Source organism: Falco naumanni, chromosome 7, assembly GCF_017639655.2.
Source record: "Falco naumanni isolate bFalNau1 chromosome 7, bFalNau1.pat, whole genome shotgun sequence".
Taxonomy (NCBI): Eukaryota; Metazoa; Chordata; class Aves; order Falconiformes; family Falconidae; genus Falco; species Falco naumanni.
The window spans coordinates 35,277,059-35,287,599 of NC_054060.1; the positions used below are offsets into that span (position 1 = coordinate 35,277,059).

The 10,541-nt window shown below is 51.6% G+C and overlaps 1 long non-coding RNA gene across 1 annotated transcript; it reads right to left on the minus strand.

Annotated features, from left to right (window-relative positions):
- Positions 1 to 936: 936 nt before the first annotated feature.
- LOC121091191 lies at positions 937 to 4,244 on the minus strand. The gene is made up of 3 exons (XR_005828865.1): positions 3,287 to 4,244; positions 2,387 to 2,555; positions 937 to 1,758 (listed from the first exon to the last, which is right to left on the minus strand). It is a non-coding gene; the product is annotated as an uncharacterized LOC121091191 (long non-coding RNA).
- Between the last annotated feature and the right edge of the window lie 6,297 nt (positions 4,245 to 10,541).

Consider the following 10,541-nt stretch of genomic DNA (forward strand, 5'->3'; position numbering starts at 1 on the left):
TGTACAAGCAGGGAGAGAAATGCCACCAGCAGCTCCAGCACTGCCCAAGCCGAGGGTGTTGTGGTGGGGCAGGAGGGGTTTGCCTGGGCAGGCAGCACGTCTGGGCTCCAGGAGCCTGCCGTGGCGCGGGTGGGCTGTGGGGATCCACTTGTGCAAACAAGGCATCACACGCCCCAGGTGCATCCCACTGATTCTCGGATAAACCCACCCCGAGGGGGGGTCAGCAGCCAGAGCCCCACCACCATACTCTGCTCTCACCAGCATGGGGTGAACACAAAGGAAGCCCAGGAGAAACCGCCATGGCCCCTCACCGCTGCCTCCAGCCCGCAGCCACCACGGCGGGCGTCTCTGCATGCACGCGTGGGAAGCGGCTCAGCCGGCTCTGCCTGTCCCTGCCCTCCGCCAGCTGCACCTCGCCTGTCCCGGCAGCCGCTCCACCCCACAGCCGGCACTCCCCGGCCCCACGGCGCTGGAGGGGGCTTAGTCCTCTGGCTCACGCATGCCCACAGACCCACTCCATGGTCTCCTCCATGGAGAACACCTCCACAGGGTCTTGTCCCAAGGGGCCACAAAAGGCCCTGGTCCACGGTTGAATAAGCCCAACAGGAGGGCTGACCCCAAAACCATCCTTAATGAGAGGGTCCTCCAAAACATGCTTTAGATATCCCCCAGCTCTCTGCTCCCAGCCCAGCTATGCACCAACCAGCCCTGCAGAAGTGCTATGGGGAAGGCATTTCTGGAAAGTTTTCCTTGACAAACCATAATTTACCCAATTAATTCTCTGCTGGTGGCTTATGTACCCTTAGAGAGTCTGGTCAAGGTGAACACCGCAGCCAGGAGGGAAAGCTGGAGCGTGTGCCCCCTTCCAGCCTGTACAACAGTTGCTTGAGGATATTTTGGCTTATTTATTGACTTTACTATTGCCATCCTTTTTGGAGAAAAACAAAAAACAGGCTGAAGTTACCATAGACACCCTCGCAATGGGGTTTGTGCATTGCATCAGTGCAGAACCCAGCTAAGGGATAGGGCTGTGATGGCGATGGTTTGCTGTCACCCTAAAGCTGCCACCATTGCAGAGGGCTGTCACCGGCTCCTGTGCCAGCCCCTTCTCACAGCCTTCCCAGTGACCTGGAAATAATGGGGTGGCAGTTGAGGACATGGAGATAGTCTTCTGTGTTTCATCACATCCTATTTTTCACGCTGGGACGGTAAACATCTCCTCAAAGATAGTCTTACCCCAAAATGATGGGTGTCCTGGTGTTCGGGATGCCCCTCTTCAGGTGGGCTAACCGCCCAACCTCCCTTCCCATCAAGGTGTAACATCCCTGGTGCTGAGGCTGAGCCACCTGGTGCAAATTCTTCCTCACACCTTCTCAATCATTTAATAATAATTTAATAATAATTTAATAATAATTATTTGCATATAGTCTGTGGAGCTGTAGAGCAATAATTGCCCAGTTCCTTTATCGAAAACCACATCTAGCTGGGAAAGCTTGGTGCGGCTGTGGCTTTGATCTCAGGTCCCCATGACTCCCGTGCACCCATGCTTGCTGCATCACGTGTGCCGAGGCTGGGTCACGCTTCTCTGTCATGCCACAGAGTACCTGTCATCAGCTCTCCGTGAGCTACCATCTTTTTCCCAAATCATTGTACAGGTGTGACATCACCATTTCCACAAAATGCTGATGGCACGGCTCTTTCCTGCAGCTGGGCTGCTCCAGCCCCTCCACGGTGAGTGGGTATGGCTGAAGAGGATGTCTACAAAGGGGAAAAAAAAATAATCACATGGGGTTCCCTCCTCCTCCTCCTGAACCACCGAGTCTGCTTCTTGAGACAAGCAATTGCTCAGAAAAGGGAAACCTGTCTTTCAAACATCAGCAGAGCTGTTATTAAAGTAAATGAGTTTTCAAACAAGGATGAGAAAAACAAACAAAACCAAGCCCCGGCCCTCTAGCCTGTGATGGAAAGAAGGAAACCAGCCACTTGCTGTGACCCATGGCCACTATCCCAGGGCCCCTGCAAGCCCACGCCCAGCTCTGCTGGGGTGCAGCATGCCACCAGTAACTCCAGCTCCCCCAGAAGCCTCGCTGCCATGGGACCCCACCCCCAAATCCACCAGTGCCAGGAGCAGAGCATTCTGCAGGGCTGGCACAGGGTGAGCAGGTAGCTCAGGGCAAGCTCCAGTTTGGCAGCAAGATGGGCATGTCCTCCATGGGAGTGGATGAAGGAAGAGGGACCTTCTCAGATGAGCTTTCCCAAGAGATCAACACTATCTGCCCAGCCATTCCAATCTGAACCAAATCCAACGGCTGGCTTGGGGTAAAACGGAAAGCTTCATCCTCACCTTCCCCATGACCATCCCACCCATCAGGGAAGGGACATTCACCTATGGGGGGAAGTGGTCTGGGGTCTTCGCTGGCCCCACAGCCCCGGCACAGGTCTGTTGCCCTCAGTGCACGGCTTTTCTCCAGTCACAGCAGCTGACACAGCATGAGGTTGGGATGCACCATGGGTGCCCGGGAGCTGAGAAGCTACAGAGGAATCTTCTGCCAGACCTGCAAGGAGGGAGAAAGGAAGAAGCACGGCTGCAGGCACATTTTTTGCAGACAAAAAGCATGCAGGATCCGGTCTGACCTCTCATTACATATGTCTGAGGGGCGATGTGCATATTAAAATAATCCCTTCAAAGAGACGGGTGAGAAGAGAGCACTGAAGTATTGAGCCAAGCTGTCACAGGGATTGATCTTGATACATTTATGATTTTTATCAATAACTTTAAGAGAGGGCACACAGAACCCTGGCACCACCACATACAAACACGTCTCCCTCACTGTTGCCCTACGCCGAGCTGTGAGAGCTCCCCATCCAAGGCTGAGGGGTAAAGAGGTCCCTTTACCCATGCCCAGGCTGGTACATCCTTTGCCCCACCACCACGCTGACTCTGCCTCTCCAAGGCCCAGAGACTTGTACTCTTAGGGCCTCACAAAGAGGCACAAATATGAAATAAAGGCAGAATTTGAGGCTTCAGATAAATACCAATTAAAATCAGGAAAAAAAGAGCATGAAGCAGAGCTTCAAATGAGATTTCAGCTCTGCCTCCTCTGGACTTTTTCAAGCAATAGCACGGAATCCCCCACATTCCTATCTTCACGCGTCCTCTCCTCCCAGCTCAGGTCAGCCTTTGTTCCTGCAGAGCATCTCAGCACCCACAAAGGGCTCTTGCTGCTCCTGACCCAGAAGAGCTGAAGCAGCTCTGCTCTGCTGTCGTCCCCCCCCGAGTTCTCACCCCAGTATGGATCAGAGGATTTTCAGGACTCTGCTGCGAGACTTGCTGCATCTTGTTTCCAGACTGGCTTGGCTCTGCTTTCCTCCCTGAGCTTCACAGGTAAGTCATATCAACAAGGGCTTTAAATGACCCCCAGTCCTTGCTGCAGATAAGCCAGGGTCTGGTGGGGCAAGGGGCACCCAGCCCTGCACCTCCCAGGCAGGAGCTTGAAACTTCCCAGTTGCTCCTGGAGGAGGAGTGGGCTGGATGTAGGGTCTGCTTTCGCCTGCCTCCTCCTCGCCCCCAGGTCTATGCAGCCTGGCTGCTGGTCCCAGCCCAGACCCCTCTGTCCTGCGGGGAAGCTGCTTTCCCAATCCCCTTCGCATTCCTGTTAGACGTATCTGCTGAATAGCTCAAGCCTTGGAGGGGAGACGTGACATATCAGAAGAGCCACGGGTCTCCAGGCTCAGAGGGACACCAGCCACCCCCCAAGACCACATCCAGGACCTGATCCAGCATCCAGAGATGCTACCCATCCTGTTGACTGCAGCAAGTGCCAGCTCTCTGCATCAACAAGTATTACTGAGGTCACTGAAAACATCACATGTAAAAAATGTATCCTTGCAAAACACCAGGAAACCCAAATCATCCTGTTGTGCCCATTTTAAGGGCAAACAGAGAAGGGCTGAATGAATCCCCTGGGGGCCTGCAGTAGGATCTCCCCTCCCTGTGCTCCTGCCCTTGCCATCAACTCCTCTTTCTCAAAGCAAAGACTGCCCAGCCCATGGGACCTCCCCATCCCACACGTCTGAGAGAACAAGGAGGCAAAGAGAAAAGGAAGAAAGAAAAAAAATCAGTTATTTTCAGAATCTCTTCAAAGACTAGATTGTTCTTTTCTCCCCCTCTTTTTCCCAAAGGCACAGCTCCATCTCACTTGATTCCTTCAGAGCAAAGCTGTGCCCGGTCCCCGCACAGAGGCACCTGCATCTCCCCCCACCTCCCCCGTAGGGCACACCATGCCCCTCCCCAGCTCCTCCCAGAGCTGCAGCCTCCCCAGTTAGCAGAGCAGTTGGTTTCTATTCAACCTCTCACCCCTGTACTTGTAAATCCTGGAAACACACATGGGTGAGCAACCTGAGCGCTGTCATCTGGAGCCACTCTGATTCACCGCTGATGGACCCAAAGCAGGGGGAGCAGCGGAAAAACACCGGGCAGCAGTGATTTACAGCCCAGCTCTCCAGCTGCTGCTACCTGCCAGCCCCAAGGTGACACTGCCTGTAAAGGAATTAAATTTATAGGGACAAAGCTCTTTCCTCCCACACCTCTGCTGTCGTGGCGGTGACACTGAGCTGTGCTTGCGTGATGGCCATCCCCCAGCCAGCCAGCGAGCTGGAGAGCATCTTGAAAGAGCATCCCCCACACATGGTGCACGTTACTCTCGGACTGGGAATAGAGGGGTACTGTGTCTTGGGCTGCGTGGGAAGGGTGGCCCCTCCTCCTCTTCCTCCCCATTTAGCCATCACTTCCAAGACGATTCCCCCAGTGCTGGCAGAAGTCCCTTGCAGCTAATTATCCTCAGACTTTGAAAACTGCCCAGAAAGCCTGACAATGCCAAACTTGTGGGTGAGGAGCCTGCAGTGGCTGGCCTGGCTGCAGTACACTGGATATTGCCCCACCAGACCGTGCCTCCCGCCCCAGAGACCCCTGTTTGGCACGGTGCTTTTAAGCAAAACACCATCTTAATCATATCCTGCTTCGGAGGGAGATGGTGATGCATTGCACACAGCTCAAATCATGGCCGTGGTCTATCAGCTAAAAGCAGGGTGTTACGTTCCCAGACACGTTCGTTGCTCTCCTCTCCCCTCCCCATGCCATGACTCCTTCTGGGCTGTATTTGAACCCCTTGTCCCTGGGGCCATGAATTATACAGTGACACAGAAGCTGGGATCAGGGACTGGAAGCAGGATTTGCAATTCAGAGCAGCTCCAAGACCGAACGAGACATCTCAGACCAGCAAATGAGAGAGGGCAAAACCTGAGACACAGCCAGTCAGTGCCAAGAATAAACACACCCTTGGGTGCTCCATTGGATGCAAAGCAGTGAGCACCCCATCAGAGCCTCAGCCAGCCATAGGGCCCCAGTCTTTCCCATGGGGCACCCCATTCACCCCTGCGGTGGTACAGGTGCCCCATGGGATGCTGCAGAGCTGAAGGAGATGCTTGAGGGCGGGATACCTTCTCTGAGATCAAGCTCCATCCCTGTTGAGCAATCCCCTGGGATGCTTGAAGCATTTGGGTGGATTTGGGATGTCAGAGTCAGCAACATTTGCAAGCCAGAGAAGCTTTCTGATAAAATAAGGCTCCAGAACCTTCATCTGGCAGTGCTTTTTTGGGTTTACTGATGAAGGTCTGCAGGTACTTAGATGGGAAAGGATTCCTGTCAGGTGCTTCCTCATCAGCCTTGAAGAAAATTGCATGGCAAGAGTGAGCAGATGACACAAGACAAATTAACTTGGGAGATAAAGTGCAAGGGGGGAGCTCTAATGGGGTGAGAAGGAGGTTAGAAGTATTGAATACCTCAAGCATGAGGGAAATAGACCCACCAGAAGCAGGTTTTCATCCAAATACTGGCAGCGATTGCCACAGCTTACACTCCCCAGAGCCATCAGAGCAGTGAAAACCTGGTCCTGTGCAGAAACCACAAACAGGAGAGAAGAGACAAGAAGGCAGGCACCAAACCCCAGAATTTGTGAGGGTTTTGGGTGGGGATTTCTGTAAGGCAGGTGAAGAAAGAAAATAAATCACGGTAGATGAGCTTACATCCCTCAACACTTTCTTGTGCTACTACAGCACCACGTTGCACGATGGGACAGCCCCAGGATGCAGAGCAGCTCTCAGAGGTGCTGATGTCACCCTCTCTCTGGGCAGCCACGAAGCTCAGTGGAGCAGCAGCTCTGAAGTGACACAGGTGACCTGCAAAAGCAGCTGAAGGCTGGTCCTGGGGAGCTTCAGAGGAGACAACAGATGCTGAACTTCCCTGTATGATAAATATTGCAGGAATGCCTTGATTTCCTTTTGCAGACATCCCTCACTTGGGAGCAGGGCTCAGAGTGAAATACTCCGCATGTGGTTTGGAAATGGCCAAGGCACAGAGGCATGCTGGCAGGAAACACTATGAAAACCAGGTCTAGCCCACAGCAGGGACCAACGAGGGGATGCCAGAGGTGTGAAGAAGGTGATTTGGCATTTCTCAAAATACAAGAACTAAGGCAGCTGAAGGAGTTATCAAGTGTCTGGTTTAAAACTGACTGAAGAACAGACCCATCACTAAATTGTGGAATTTTCTGGGCAGGATACTGTGGAGACCAAAAATGTTCATCATTTCAAAACAGGAAAAGACACGTTCACAAATGATGGCTCTATAGTCATTTAGCATGAGGTTCCTGGTGCAGCTTCTCCAGCCCAGGAGATCCTGACACCACTGACCTTGTTGATAGCCAGGCTGTGGACATGGGGGTCCCACGGTTCTTTGCTGCATCCCATGTTGCCAGAGAGAAGATGCGCACCTACAGGGGCTTTTTATTAGATGCATGAGGTGGCTAGCCTTGAACACAATCCAGCTCTGTTGGTGTTGGTGCTTCAAGGAAGATGGAAGTTTGGGAATGAGGTTGGGATGTGCTGATTTGCACAAAAGAAAGGGAGAACAGCAGTTGTCTCCATCCCACCAGCTGGCAGGACACAGACTTTTGCTTTGACCAGCCTAAGATGGCCTTGAGTAGCATCACCTGAAGGAAAATGCCCAAACGATCTTGTTACAGCAGCAGACTAGACTTTTCTTTCCAGCAGGGTCTGCTCTCAGCTGTCCTCCCAGGCAGAGGAGAATCCTCCTGGTACCTGCTCAGAAGTGCTGGAAAACATTTTGGGTAGCCTGGTCTCCTGCCAGTCTTCCTGAGGAACAGGATCACTGATCCAGGCCTGCACTGAAGATGCTCATCCCTGTCCAAATACAGAAAAGATACCTGAGTGATTTCAGCAGGAGGCACATTTGTGCCAAATGCTTAGAAAAAAACACTACAGACATCAGGGCATGTCGATGTTTTGGCTGACACCGCCAACCAGGCAAGAGCTTTCCAGGGAAGGACTGATGGCAGCAGAGCCAAGCCTCGACACAGGAGGAGGGCTGAAAGCTGCCCGGCTGCCTCCTCTGCCAACCTGCTGCCAATGTTTTCCAGGCCAGGAGGGATTTTCTCTCCGTTGGAGCCAAGTGATTGTGATCTCGCGTTGATAAATGGGGTTTGATCTAATGCCCACACACAAAGATAATGTGCTGGCAAAAGCCAGATTCAATGACTCTGCAGAGCTCATTCCAACACAGTGCATCAACAGGTGTCAAATTTTGGGGGGAATTAAGGTCCAACACTGACTATCATTGCTCTGTGACATCTATGAGGTCTGTTAATGCTAAACATTAAGTCTATTTCCGGAGAAGGTGATGAAATGAAGCCTCACGAGATGAGAGACAGAGGACAACAAGCTCCGCTGGTTCAAGGGTTTCTTTGAAAAACAAGGAACTCTCCAAGTGTGATCACTTTGGTTCAATTAAAAAAAAAAAAAAGCACAATTCAGCACTGGTCTGTTTTAAATATATGTGTTAGCATTGACAGTGTCAATAACAAAACGTAATTATTTAAAAGCTCCTACATATATCAGGGCAGTGAAAACTGCAGATGTCGGCAACCCTTGAGTATTCTTCTTTTACACCTGCCATTAAATCAATTTAAAGTTCCCATCTCAATGTATCAGAATTAATTATGTGCTTTTAGGCAAAGATTACTGAACGACAACCTTCATTTTCTGTTGCACAGGTCTGGATAAAGGATTATCCCATCTCCAGTGCCCATACAGGAGGGTGATGCACAGCACAGGCAGGGACCAGAATATCAGGGAGATGCATTCTGCGTCACTTGCTGGCCACTTTTGCCCTGAAAGGTCTGAAGGTGCTCCAAAACATGTCACTGAGCATCTCTTATCCACAGCAGGAATAGAATAGAGTAGACTATGTTGCCCAGAACAGGTTACCCAGAGAAGCTGTGGATGCCCCATCCCTGGAAGTGCTCAAAACCAGGCTGGATGGGGCTGGGAGCAACCTGGGCTGGTGGGAGGTGTCCCTGCCCGTGGCAAGGGGGTGGAACTAGATGGTCTTTAAGGTCCCTTTCAACCCAGACCAGTCTGTGATTCTATGTCAGTTGCAAGGAACCCACAACAATCACCTAGTTCAACTGCCCGACCACTTCAGGGCTGACCAAAAGTTAAAGCAAATTATTAAGGGCATCATCCAAATGCCTCTTAAACATGGACAGGCTCGGGGCATTGACCACCTCTCTAGGCAGCCTTGTTCTTCCTGCACACACACCACTACAGCAGAAGTTTATTCATTCCTGTCCAGAAAAAAGTCCACTCCTGTTGAACTTCAGCCCCATGTCATGTGCTTTGGAGTTTTTGTTGGGGTTTTCTTTCCCCTGGTCTTTTTTTTTTTTTTCCCAAAAAAAACCAAAACAAAAACAACAAAACCCAAAAAAACCAAAAAAACCCACCGAGTTTGGAAAGTTGCAGGAAATAAAACCAAGAAATTGCTGACAAGTGTCCCACTGTAATTGAGTGAGAACACAGAGCTCAGCTCTATAGATTCCCAGAAATACAGTCCAGATGTGGCTCTCCATGGCAGCACAGCCAAGCCACAACCCCCAAAATTACTATCCCTGCAACTGGGAAACTTCCCCAGCACCCCTTCCAGCCATGCACGGTGACAGACGATGCCCCAGACAGCACCCAGCCAAACACTTGAGAAAACACAGGGTTGGCACCAGAGCCCAGAGGGGCCCTAGCAGTCCCTAACGTTGAAGGTCTGCAGCAGGGATACTGGAAACTCATTTGATCCACACAAAGCCCAGATTTCTTACCTGTGTACACACCTGAGCTTGAAAACATGACCTTCTACAGCTCACTTAAACCCCAGTTGCCTGCAAACTAGGGGAAACTGGGAACACACTGGTTTTGCAGCAATCCTCTGCTGCAGTCATCATCAGGGACTGAGTGTCAGCTCAGTCCAGGTGTCACCTGCTCTGTTGCAGGAGCAGCTCTCAGGACTGGTGGTCCCCAGACTATCCGCCCCCCCCCCCATCCCCCCCACCAAGAATGCAGCTAGGGAAGTGACAACACTGCACGCATCACACCGGTCTGCAGTGCAAGCATCCACGCACCGGTCCGCAGTGCAGCCACGCACACAGCCAAGGAGCATGATTGCGGGTACACCAGCATGTGAATGGGAAAAACCCAGCACAGCTAAAGGCGGCAGGAGGGTCAGTAATGGCTCCAGTGAGTCTGTCTTCAGCTTTTCCATGCCAAAAAGTTTTCCCCTTACTGTACCCCCCGCTCATCCTTTTATACAAGACCTTGTTCTCCATCCATCGTATTCACAAAGGTGGCAACAAGCACCAATGATGAAGGATGCACAGACAATGGCTGAGACATTTTGACATTGTTGTATTATTTACCGTCAAATACTCAGCATACGCTAATTAGAAGTGTTCATCAGCACACAGAGCCCACATCCTCAGTACCTGACACGCTTCAGGATGGTTGCAACGGCATGGTGGGTCTGCAGTGATCACTCAGCTCCTGGCAAAGCCAGCACTGACAGCAGTGAGAAGTTCAGAAGCAGTAACAGCCTCCCACATGGGATCAGAGCACTTAAGACTTAAAAAACAAACAAACAAAAAAAACCAGTCCCCAAATCACTCCACTGGTTTCAATTGGGCTGCAATCTTCCAATCCATCTATTGAGCACAGTGGCACCATGCAGCAAGCAATTAGTCCGGCTCTCCGGAGGCCAGGCACTGGCACAGACAGCAGAGCCAAGCAGAACTCGCTGCCTGCAGAAGCGAGAAGTATATTTTGGTTATGACTCCCAGTATGAAGCCTGTTAGATCCAAGTTCTCTTTACAGCTCCGTTACAGGTGCCTTGCAAAACCTCAGGTGTGCTGCTTCATTTTCACAGAATCACAGAACGGTTTGGGTGGGAAGGGACCATTACAGGCCCTAGCCCAACCGCCCTGCAATGAGCAGGGACATCTGCAACTCCACCAGGTCACTCAGAGCCCCGTGCAACCTGGCCTTGAATGTTTCCAGGAAGGGGGCATCCACCACCTCTCTGGGCAACCTGTGCCAGTGTCCCACCACCTTCAGTGTAAAAAATGTCTCCCTTATATCTCGTCTGA